General features: G+C 39.4%; 1 protein-coding gene across 4 annotated transcripts in view; it reads right to left on the bottom strand.

Annotated features, from left to right (window-relative positions):
• Positions 1 to 11637, bottom strand: part of R3HCC1L (R3H domain and coiled-coil containing 1 like) — a 43536-nt gene extending 31899 nt beyond the window's left edge. For 3 of the 4 annotated variants that reach the window (XM_075215941.1, XM_075215944.1, XM_075215943.1), the window contains exons 1-2: positions 11523 to 11637; positions 10011 to 10151 (exon numbers count right to left, since the gene is read on the bottom strand). The gene's annotated coding sequence lies outside the window, so the exon portion shown is untranslated. The remainder of the gene's footprint in view (positions 1 to 10010; positions 10152 to 11522) is intronic. The other variant, XM_075215942.1, reaches the window with a different exon arrangement.
• Between the last annotated feature and the right edge of the window lie 907 nt (positions 11638 to 12544).

The raw sequence follows: 12544 nt of genomic DNA, 5'->3' as shown, positions 1-12544 counted from the left end.
GACACAACTGGTTAATATGTGGAGATCCTAAAATTGTATGCATGGAACTTGGCCAGCAACAAGGTTACACCAAATTCCCATGTTTTCTCTGTGAATGGGATAACAGAGCTAACAATTTACATTGGCAAAAAAACAATTGACCAGCCCAAAAAAGTTTAGAAATTGGAAAAAATAAACTCATCATATCTAGTTTAGTAGATCCAAATAAGGTTTTACTTCCACCTCTACATATAAAATTAGGACTGATGAAACAATTTGTTAAAGCACTGCCTGAAGATGGAGAAACTTTCAAATATCTTTGCACCAAAATCCCTAAGATATCCGATGCTAAACTGAAGGAAGGCATTTTTACAGGCCCTGACATTAGAAAGTTAAGAAAAGATAAACATTTTGAGCGTGTAATGAATATTGTGGAACTTTCCTTTAAACAAGTGATTTAAAATTTTTTAGGCAATGTCAAGGATCCAAACTACAAAGAAATTGTCAGGGAAATGCTTAATAATTACAGAAACCTTGGCTGCATTATGAGTTTAAAGGTACATTTTTTGAATTCCCATATTGAGTATTTCCCGAATAAGCTCGGCGGCTACAGTGAAGAACAGGGTGAATGGTTCCACTAAGACGTTAGAGATATAGAAAGAAGATACCAGGGTCGTTGGGACGTCAGCATGATGGCTGACTACTGCTGGATGATACGCAGAGACGACACAGAAAAATCTTATAAGCGAAAAGTGACAAAGCGAAGTTTAAAGACAAAAAAAAAACAAGATATTAACGATTTTTCAAATAATAATGTTTTTTTTCCCATCAGTTTGATCATACTGTTATTTTATTATGTAATTAAGACAAAAACACAGTGATATCATCTACTCGTCTTCGTATTTCACAATAAATATGTCAGGAACAATTTAACTTCTTGTTTTTTCTTAAAAATGTACGTAACCCCCTTATAGATAAATGTGATGTGGTAATTGTTTTTTATATCCTATTTCTTGATGTACACAGGCGTATAATTAAGAATATAAAAGTATCATTAAAAAAGTTTTCAATACCTTACATTTCGCAGACCTGTGTTATTTAGCAGATTAAATAATTCCACAACAATTAAGACACATTGCACACATTTAAAAACCTAAGTACACCTATTTAGTGTAACCAACTCTGCTATTATCACATTACCCCATCTTAGGTGGAAAACATGCATTTACAGCCACACAAACACTGATGTGCTTATAATAAATATGTGAGAATAAGAGGGCACTCAGGATGATGGCCACCTGTTAATTCAGCTCTATCCCTGGACATCAAACAATACTGAGCTAATATACAAGCTTCAAATGTTTCCTCAACAGATCACCAATGGTGAGCAGCTTCCTCTGACCATGTCAGGTCACGAGATCCTGCAATAATTTAGGCATCATCTTAAAGAATGCAAGTCTAATATTTATGCTTTTGAAACACACATGGAATCTACGGAGAAGTTGGAAAACTCTACCATTTGGCAAACTCAAGCTCTACAGCTTGGAGAGGGAGGATCAGAGACTTCAGTGAATATGTAAAGAGTGGCAGTTACCTACCAGGCTATTTCCAAGCCCTCTTGTCCCATAGGGAACCTCAGAACTTGATTATAGACAGGGCGCAGTGCCCTAAACCAGACGGCTCGGAGAACGCCAGGGCTGTTCTGGTTAAGCTACTTTACTACACAATTAAAGAAAAAAAATCATGTGATATCCTCTCCTTTAGAATTTGAATCACTTAGATTATAAGCTCAATTGGACAGGGCCATCTTTATCTTCTGTTCCATGTCATTATATGTCATTTGTTTGTATTTTGATCCCCTCAATGTAGAGTACTGTGTAATATGTGAGAACTTCATAAATAAAAAGATAATATGAAGACAGGTCTCCCCAACTTGTACTTTCATAAGGCACCGCCATCTATGCTCTGTTACAGAATCCTCAGAATGGAAGACGTTAGACATAGATGGTGCTTTCATTTCAAACTACAGGTAGCGTATAACAGAGTAATATACTCCATGGAAGATATTGCAGATGCTCCCTACTTGTTCTCAGTAATGGGCTTGTCATCATCTGGATCCACAATCTATCCAAACGAAGCTAGGTCCACCAGCCCTACATATTTGTTGTGGACACTGATTCCTGCATTTAGGATCCTATGCTACTTGTCTAGCTGGTAGATTGGGCGATATTCAAACCTCTAACTACTCTTCAGAGAGACTCTTTATTAATACACTATATACTCTTCAGAGGAGCTGTCATTTTATGGGTGAATCCTGTTATCAGACACAAGTCATCCTGAACGGCACCCGTGACCTTCACAGAAGCGTTTCCCTTTTATCTCGGTAACATTGGCATTGGTCAGGTACATCTATAACCATTATCATGTTTATTCAGTTTATTGGTCTTATATAGACATTGACTTTGAGTCCCTAGGATAATTATAACTATTATTGTGTTACTATATATTAAGGCAAGGGTCATCACTTGTAACAAATACAATACTTAATTTTAAGTTTTCCTAAACTGTCTTTGTCAATAAGTCCCTATAAACAATAGAACCTGTGTTCCTAAGCTCTTAAGGGATTTTTCAGTTTATAGGATTATTACATGTTTTATCTTATTTTAGTTACCTCCTCATTAGAGGATGCTGAATGTATTTATATTAAGCTGTGCCTTTAACACTTTTGAGGATAATGTATGTTTTATTTAGGTCTTTTCAGTGTCGTTTATAGACCTGAGATAGGGGGTTTCCTTTGTTTTGAAACCTCGGCATGTTCTCAAAAAAATGATCCCCTTGTTGTCCCCTTATTTTCGGTCATTTATTTTGTTTGGTTATGTTAATCATGTAACAGATCCCGTCTACTCAATAGAGTACTTTCTCTTTTCTTCTGTCACACTTATTCAGTCCTTTACATTGTAGCTATTCCAAAAGAAAGGAACGGCAAAGAGAAGAACTTGAACAGCTTTAGCCTAATTTCATATGTAAAAATCTTTGGGAAATTCCTAATAAACCACCTAACTTCTTTTTTACCTTCTGGAACTCATAAAGACAAAGCAGGTTTCATCCCTGGCCGACAGATGAATCACAACCTTATTGACATGCTAATATTATACAATGTTTCTACCACTAGGTGCTCAAAGGGTATTTGAGAAGGGATTGTGAATGTTTATATCCGGTCCTTAAACAGTTTGGATTTCCTGAGCCTTTCATTCTAGCGGTTCATTCTCTTTAAACATATCGCTATGTCTGAATCTAGTTTGGTTATAACAGGTGACAGTAAACAGGGAAGCCCTCCGGCACCTCTTCCAGACATAACTCTCAGAACTTCACCAACAAGTAGAACTATTAATGCCAAGAGATGGCTGGAAAAAACAAATAAGGAACAATGTGGGAATAACATAGGGGGCCTTTAACACCTGATTAGCAGCTGATGATTCATGGGGTCACTGATTATATCCAATGACACTGATATACTGCTAATAATTTTTCAGTGGATCAGAACACTAAAATAGAATCTTACTCATCCGTTATAGAGGTAAAGTAACCAACACATTTTGTTAGGAATGCAACGGCAGCCTGACCATTTATGGGACAACTTTAGAACCACATTAAAATAAATGAATAAAAACTAAAAGAAAAGAAAAGAAAATACAATACTGTATCAATGAATTAATACTTTTCATAATTAATGTTCATCTACCAACACTTTATGCAGTTAACCTAACGAAGAAAATTCTAAATGCATAGCGTTAGAAAAAAAAAAAAAAGAAGCCTTAACCTTGGTTTTATCTCTCGTTTAACATTTACACAAAGGCTAAACCCGCAGCATCTTGCTCACAGCACAAGGAGGCAGTAACCTCCTGTCAGGGGACCCGCTATCCTCTGCTGTGCTGTACTGTGGGGGCAATAAAGCTGCATTCTGGAGAACATAAAAACACTGTACAGAGTAAACGCTTATCATTACAGATCCTATGTAAGGAGGAGACCGGGTAGTTTCATCAACAGTCTCCTTCACTTACATCTGTTCGCCCCAATCTTCCAGCTAAGCAATTCCATCTGAATTACACACATAAGGGGACTGATTTCAGCAACCATGAAACCAATGACCTGCTGTGATTGTTCAGTATCACTTGAATCTTTGGACATCATTAGACTACACTCCTAGGATCCTTCTACAGACAACATCCACAAAAACCTTAAGACAGATGGCAGAGAGGACGAGGAGAGGATCATATAAGATGTAATTCAACATCAGACACGGCCCAGGTGAATCATTAACGTTCTACACTGAGAAGTCAGCGCACATCTGTCCTTCCTTTGTACTGCTACATGGATGCACCAGGATGATATGTGCAGATAATGGTATTTAAAGCAGGTACACAAGTACCGGTGCATCAGGTGGCTGCCATTCAGAGGCAGAACGGCCACAGAAAGTGTAATTTTGGATGCAGTATCGTAGTTGGCACTAGGCTATACAGCATAAAGTGAAACATTTACAGATAAGGATGGTCCAGCGCTAAACCTAAGTACGGGAATATTAGTGATACATATAACCAAAATGTGTTAATAATGAGGTGACCTATTAAAAAGCACATTGATTTATTGTTAAAAGCTAAAGGGCCTGCATAAACCACAGCAAGGATAAAATATGCATACATACAATGTCAGTCTATAAGACCATAAGTTGTCAATACTGTAGGATGTCCAAACGCACAGAGAAAAAAAAACCATAGAAATAACTCAAAAGTCCAAATAGATGATATTGATATCAGATCCAAGTAATATTCGAGGTGTTGTGGCCTATTTTAAAGAAGGAGGTGTTGTCACCTCCCATTGAGAAAGTCACACTAGTGACAAAACGCGTCTGGTTAACCCCATGACCAGGAACAGCTGACAGGAAGGAGTTTGTGCGTTCCACTGCGGAACGCACGCCACCTCTCAACACAGTGTACGAAGGGCCGCGGGTCTGCTACTAGCAAGAAGCCGGCCAGCGTGTTTCGAAATACCAGGACTGATAAGGTTTGAAAAAGTGGAGATGTTGCCTATATCAACCAATCAGATTCTAGCTATACTAAATAAATAACTAGAATCTGATTGGTTTCTATAGGCAACTTCTCCACTTTTTCAAACCCGCAGTTTAGTAAATATATCCCCTGAATTCCATTGAAAATACTGCTTCAGACACGCATCTGCATCTCATCCTTGCAAAGGCAATATAGACCCGTGCAGATCCTGACGGATGGACAGACATAGGAATGTCAACTGCAGTCAACAGAGCTTAGCTGCAAACTGGTCCGCAGAGGCCACAGTAAAGGTCTAGGGACCAATAAAACTCTCTCCCAATGGGAAGGTTCTAAACATAGGGTTACACATTTACAGTATACCATATAAGAACATATGCAGGTTAAATGAAAAAAATAAACTATTTTGATAACACTTCCCCTTTAATTTATTGCTCAAATCATGCTCGGGGTCCTTCTTTCAAAACCTTATAGCTTCACACAGAGTAGGTAAATGTATAAAATCATAAGGAATACATGGATGATGTAAAAGTTAAACAATAGACATTGGAAGGACATTGTAGATGTTTATTTATGGAGAGCACAGCCAAGTCTGTTTGTAATTATTCCTTCCCAGGCCCACGACACAGTAACAAATCCTATCTGCAGAGAATAATCTATGCGCCATAGATTTTACCTATGTAATTAGCAGAGTGGTAATGAGACTACACAAGTCAGCTCAGACATTGATCTTCCCACACAGGGCCCCGTGAATGCAAATTCGACAGAAGACATCTCCAGCCTAGCCCCCTGTCACATATTAATCAAACAAAATCACACACTGAAGGGCTTATTTCCTAACATTACATTAAGGTGCAAAATTTGCACTGAGCCACAGCAAGAAATCAGCAACTGTCCTTTATCTGCGTAGTGCAAGCTAGACCACGAAAACCAACGTCCGACAGCTGTTCTGTTAAATGCCAATCTTGCACCTATACGCAATGTTAGTAAATGAACTCAAGTGAAAATATAGAGACATCATCAATCGTTTTACTGTAGATAAGTAAATAAATAACTTCAAAGCAGAGGATACATTTTGGTCTATAGAATATTTTTTGCTCTCTTACTTTTAATCAGCACTGAGTAATAGTTTCAACCTGTTTTCTGAATAACAAAAATAAAAGAATGAAATCACAGTTTGCTTGTTATTCTACCATAATGCTCTGGCGTTGTGTGCCGCAGGCAGATAGCTTTTCTGCTATTACGGCAGCCTGGGGCCCTTTTTTAACAACTCGTATTTTGAACAGGAAACTAAACGAATAACAGGGATTTTGAGCAGATTTACAGGTGCATCACCACAGGGGTCTTTAATAAATGCAACGCAGGTAACAATGTTTTGAGGAGGAGTAGGAGTGAAAATGCACAAATAAAGTACTGTACCAGTAGAAAATAAATGTTGTCTTCATTAACCGCAGCAGATGGTCAGCACAGTGGCCTAGTGGTTAGCACTTCTGCCTCACAGCACTGGGGTCATGAGTTCGATTCCCGACCATGGCCTTATCTATGTGGAGTTTGTTTGTTCTCTCCGTGTTTGCGTGGGTTTCCTCCGGGTGCTCCGGTTTCCCCCCACACTCCAAAAACATATTAGTAGGTTAATTGGCTGCTATCAAAATTGACCCTAGTCTCTGTGTGTGTGTGTGTGAAGGAATTTAGACTGTAAGCTCCAATGGGGCAGGGACTGATGTGAATGAGTTCTCTGTACAGCGCTGCGGAATTAGTGGCGCTATATAAATAACGGATGATGATGATGCCCGGGAAAGAAGGGGCACGACAAGACCAGTCCATCCTACTGTGACCTTGATTCTGCCCTTCCGAGCATGTGACGGCCCCCAATAACACGCAGAGTGGGGACCTCGGGAGGGTGGTCTGGCAGTGCCGAGCCCTCCCCACAAATTTTGCTACAGGGCTCAGCGATGTCATGTTTCATCCCTGATTAAAAGGGTTCTTCTGTGTTATAAAATCCAATCCCCCAAAAACATTTTATTATTAACCTTTAGTTATCTAGTGCAATATACCGAAGTAAGTTGTGCACATGCACAATGTGACAAATTATACATGACCTGTAAAAATAACAACCTGCAAATGTATTTGCGACCTGCTGTAAATCGGGGCGATTCAATTATCCGCGAAGTTCTGGGGTAGACTGCACTGCTTCTACGTGATGTGGAGGTAATGATCTTCGCTCATTTTTGCTCCAACCCCTAAGAGGGGTTTTATCATTACTGCAGTTTGCGCAGAAATCTAACACACGAGGCTACGCCAGCGTTTCGTGCCTAATTGAAGCGCTCCCTCCCCTATGTGTTTAAATAAAAACAAAATACATTTTCTGTGTCTCTGTTTGTCTGGGAGACAACATGTAATACATATGGGACTCTGTGGTTACTGGTGACTTTTAATATATTTATATTTCACAGTAGGGGGTATATTGTCCCTTACATAACCCCCCCCTCCCCATCCCACAATGAAAAATAAGGAGTGCCCTGTTCATATAAAAAACAAAAGGATGCAGACACCAAATTCCAAGATTTTATATTAATGTAGTGTGATATTCTTTAAATTATACTAGTAGTAGTTTTTGACCCAAAAAAATAACAAAATTTGTGTATTTCCATTTCTATTAAATTATGTTTTCATATACTTAACTCTTGCCTTGAAGGAAAGTTGTCAAGGTGATTCTGTGACAATTTCAAAGATACTATACGTGTTCACGGCAGTCATGTATTATAGCACAATCTGTATGTGTTGTGCTCTCGACCAGACAGGCTTCCTCTATTCGTACAGTAGGAAAGCTGCAATGTATGGAGGAAGCTGGCCCGGGACCGAGGAAAGCAGAACCAAACTATCATAGAGACGAAAGGGAACCCAGAGGAATCCCTTTTTTCCTTTGCTAAATACATAGAAGGCCCTATGTAATGAATAAATAAATACATGTGAAACTTAGTACTTTTTAAATTGCCCCAGTTGCCCACACACACGGTTACTATAATTTTGTGAAATGAACCAAAATTCAGCCTTTTGTTTACTATGATTGTCAATCACATTGCCATTTTGTGCAGTGAACCGTAACTGATGAGAATACAACCGATCAATGGCTTGGTGACAATAGAAAGGAATTTTGTGCCTATTCCTAATAACTTTGCTCCATTTTCATGGATTTAGTCCACAAGATTGTTGTCATCATATTTTGCCAACAGGTGAACTTTATTTAATACCCAACTCTGTTCTGAAGAGGTAAAACAACTGAAAAAAATGTAGCTCCTAATACATATTACAGAATATTCTTGCAAAGTACCTCCTAAGACCACATGCACACTGGCAACTGCAATGCCTTTTATTCTTTTTAATGCATGTGGGAAAGTAAAAGCACAAAGTGTGTGTGTATATTTCATATGCATTTATTAAACACACCTCTATGACAAAACAGGAAGTGGTTATTTTGTTGAAATGCATGTGGAAACACACATTTAAATGGTTCTTAACTGCATGTCATTGTGTTTATGAATGTAACTTTTGAACTACCGTATTTCCCCATGTATAAGGCGCTCCCGGGTATAAGACGCACCTTAATTTTGGCCCCTTATTATAAAAAAAAAATAATATTATGGTAGCTGTCAATAAAGGCAGGGAGAGTGTAATGGTCGGCTGCTCTGATTGTGATCAGAGCAACTGGGCAGCACACTCTCCCTGCAATCGCCAAACCCCCCCCCCCCCACCGCTGCCACTGTGCCTCTGTCCCCCTCCTTCTGGATCCCCGCTACCACTGTGCCTCTGTCCGCTTCCTCCTGGATCCCTGGATCCCCCCGCTGTCACTGTAATGCTGCTCCGCTCCCCCTCGATCCCCCCGCTGTCACTGTAATGCTGCCCCGCTCCCCCTCTATCCCCCCCGCTGTCACTGTAATGCTGCCCCGCTCCCCCTCTATCCCCCCCGCTGTCACTGTAATGCTGCTCCGCTCCCCCTCTATCCCCCCCGCTGTCACTGTAATGCTGCCCCCGCTCCCCCTCGACCCCCCCCTGCTGTCATTGTAATGCTGCCCTGCTCCCCCTCGATCCCCCCCCCACTGCCACTGTAACACTGCCCCCCCCCCTGCATCCCCGCTACCCCTGTATAAGACGCACCCAGGTTTTAGACCTAAAATTTTTGGGGAAAAAGGTGCATCTTATACATGGGAAAATATGGTATATGTTTATGTGCATCAGACACACTGAAAAGTAACAAAAAAAAACCCTACAGTGAAGCACTATGTAGTGTAACACGTAATGAAGAAAGTACATCTGGTACAATGATTTTTTATTGAAATGCACATAATTTAATTAAGAAACGCATCTTAAAACACAGTATTTTAAACGCCAGTGTCTATGCTGCCTAAAACTGCTCATGACAAATAGTCAATAGACATATTCTTCTGTGTTTCCATTTGTATGTGGATAAATGGGGCCCACTATTAATTTTGCTTAAGTACAGGAAACAACTTTAAAATACAGAACTGTAAATGAATTCAGGTTAGCGATCATTTAATATGAAAAACTATAAAGCAATGTGCAGCAACAAAGAGCTTTAATCTTAACTCATGGCAAAATTATATTAATCTACAAATACAAGAGTACCTGTCAATCATCATTTATGTAACTTCAAAGCACAGATGCAATGGTTAAAATGAATCATTTTCATCCACCCAACAATCATATTTGTAAGACAACTATTTGAGAGTCAAAGATGACTTTAGAGGATAATGCACATATGTGAACATTTTGTATTTTCTTTTATACATCTTCTTGGTATGTTGTCAACATACTACACCAAAACCAGTGATAACAATTAAACTACAATATGCATTCTAGAAAATGTTAAACAATGCAGAGTAATGCATTAGACAGTTTAAATCAACTGGGAAAGCACCTAAGATATTACTACTGTACAAATATACATACCTGCTCATCCACGTCCTATATCTCCTGGTGAATTCGATTCAGACTGCAATGTCTTCTCAGATCTCTGAGGACAGCAATTTTTATGGCTTCTCCCAGGCTGTTCAGGTTCTAGTTTAATCCTTGACATGTGTATAATCTGCCCTGTCATACAGAACAAATGTTAGCATTGGATTTAACTACGGTGCATACAAAATAAGCAATTCTACACAATGCAGATCAACAGAAGTCTCTAAAATATTTACAATTAAGTTATGATCATAGTTTTATTAAATTTAAATATCACCTATAAACAGAGTAAACAATGAGAGACTCATGTAAAGTTAGGAGCAAATCCATATAGGATGGTGCAATTTTGCCAAAACCATGTTGCATTGCAGGTGGTGGGGGGACAAATATAAATTGTGCAGACAGATTTAGGGTTTGGGAGGGAGTTGCATCCTAGCTCAACTCTAAACTGCTGTGTAAAAATAAAGCTCAGTATGTGTGTGCTACATATCAAAGCAGCCAATATTTCCCTGCATGCAAAAGAAAATGTATTTACACCCCTAGTACGTAGCATGGTTTCTCCAGGTGCAATTTTACACCCTTTAATTGTATTTGCTCCTCATTGTAAGAAAGATTGGTTAAAGCTGGTTACATACTACACAGTTTTCATCCAATAATCGGCTCAATCAGCCGACATACGACCGCTCGTTCAAAAGTCGGGTCAGCGTGTGCAGTGACACGATGGTTGAAAGCCTGCCCAAATGGGCGATTGTCGCCTCATTCGGTTGGTCGTACCGTTTAATATTTTCGTTACAATCTCGTTTCCGCTGTGTAGTGTATATAAACTTCCGTCCGATCCACAACAGCGAGTACGAAATTACAGTCATTGGTCCCGACAACATGGCTGTAAAAAGTCGCTAAAGGGACGTCCGCTCTTCCCTTTATCGTCCTAAACAAGGCTAGTGTGTATGCAGTCCATGGACCGAGCAATCGGACCATCGATCGCATGTAAAATCGATCGGCTTAAAAAGTCGTTGAAAAATTCTGTAGTGTGTACCCAGCTTTACATATCAAAGCAGCCAAAATTTCCCTGCATGCAAAAGAAAATGTATTTACACACCTAGTACGCAGCATGGTTTGTCCAGGTGCAATTTTACACCCTTTAATTGGATTTGCTACTCATTATGAGAGAGATTGGTTCAGCCTTTGGAGTTCACAAATATGTAACAACAATACTTGCCAAACCTACATTGTGCAGTGCAAATAACATAATAGGTAACTGACATTTACTCCCCAAAAACAGATTTTTAACCCATTTCCCTGAACAACAGGACAGCCTTTAATGTTTGAGAGAAGCATATTGTTCAGTGGTGTATGGCAGTTTTTTTTTTGGTAACTTTTGACTCCCCAGTTACTGCAAGGCAGGGCTTGCTGGAACTTGTGGTTCCACAACAACCTAGAGAGCCACAGGTTGTCTACACACAGCCCAACAACCTCCCCCAATGCTACATATTGTGCTCATCAGACCTGTTGAAGAACGAGAGAGCGGCCTCCACTGACCAGGGGTGAAGCAGATGGGGCTGCTGCCCTCACTGACATCCCTCTTCTGCCCACACTACACCAGGGATACTGGAGCGTTAGGTCTGACTCTGGTCATGTGACGCAGTGACGTCACAGGCCTACGGAGAGGCTGCGGGGACAAATCTGTTCTCATTGCGGTGTTCGACATTTTACCTCACAGTAAAATGACTGGATGTCATTATGACGGATACAGGTAGCCGGTTCTGATCGGACAATCTCCTATTGTGTAATATACAGCAATCCTCAATAATTAGACTCAAGTTCTATTCCTGTATTATAGTGTTGTTGACCAGTAAGGGCTCTTCTGTGACACTATTATTAATATAGTCTATTCAGTATTATATATATATATATATATATATATATATATATATATATATATATATATATATATTATTGTATTTCAGTCAGTGCTTAATATATCATATAGACGTCAGTGTCAGAGAAGACAATAAAATATATAACATAAAACAAATGGCATAAAAAAGTGCACAAATAACACCCTGTTAACCCCAACTAAGTACTAAAATACTGATAAAATATAATCTTACATAGGCACAAAAATGACAAAGGGTCAGATCACAGTTTTGTGATATGTGGTGACAAACTCCGCTCTTTTAATTTAAATTTTACCTCAGAGACAACAATATTACATTTAATTTATAAAACACTTTTATTTGGAACCATATTGTGTCGGCAATACTGGCGTTTTTGCAACACATTTTAGCAGAACCCCTCTATATATGCACCGCCTGATTCACCAAGGCAGCCATGTGAGCGCACACTTGTAAAAGAATAAACGCACGTAAATGGGCTCTGGGTAATTCAACAAGGAGCGGATCTGAAGATACATACGGTGATGAACACGGGTCTAGGTCCGCTCTGCTGCACGACACAGGACTCTGCAGGATACATCCAGTACCTGTGTGGAATATAAATTCATATAACAACACACAGAAAAAAACATG

Source organism: Mixophyes fleayi, chromosome 6 (assembly GCF_038048845.1).
Source record: "Mixophyes fleayi isolate aMixFle1 chromosome 6, aMixFle1.hap1, whole genome shotgun sequence".
Classification (NCBI taxonomy): domain Eukaryota; kingdom Metazoa; phylum Chordata; class Amphibia; order Anura; family Limnodynastidae; genus Mixophyes; species Mixophyes fleayi.
The sequence above is the reverse complement of the archived record's forward strand: the minus strand, read 5'-3'. Positions and strand labels throughout refer to the sequence as shown.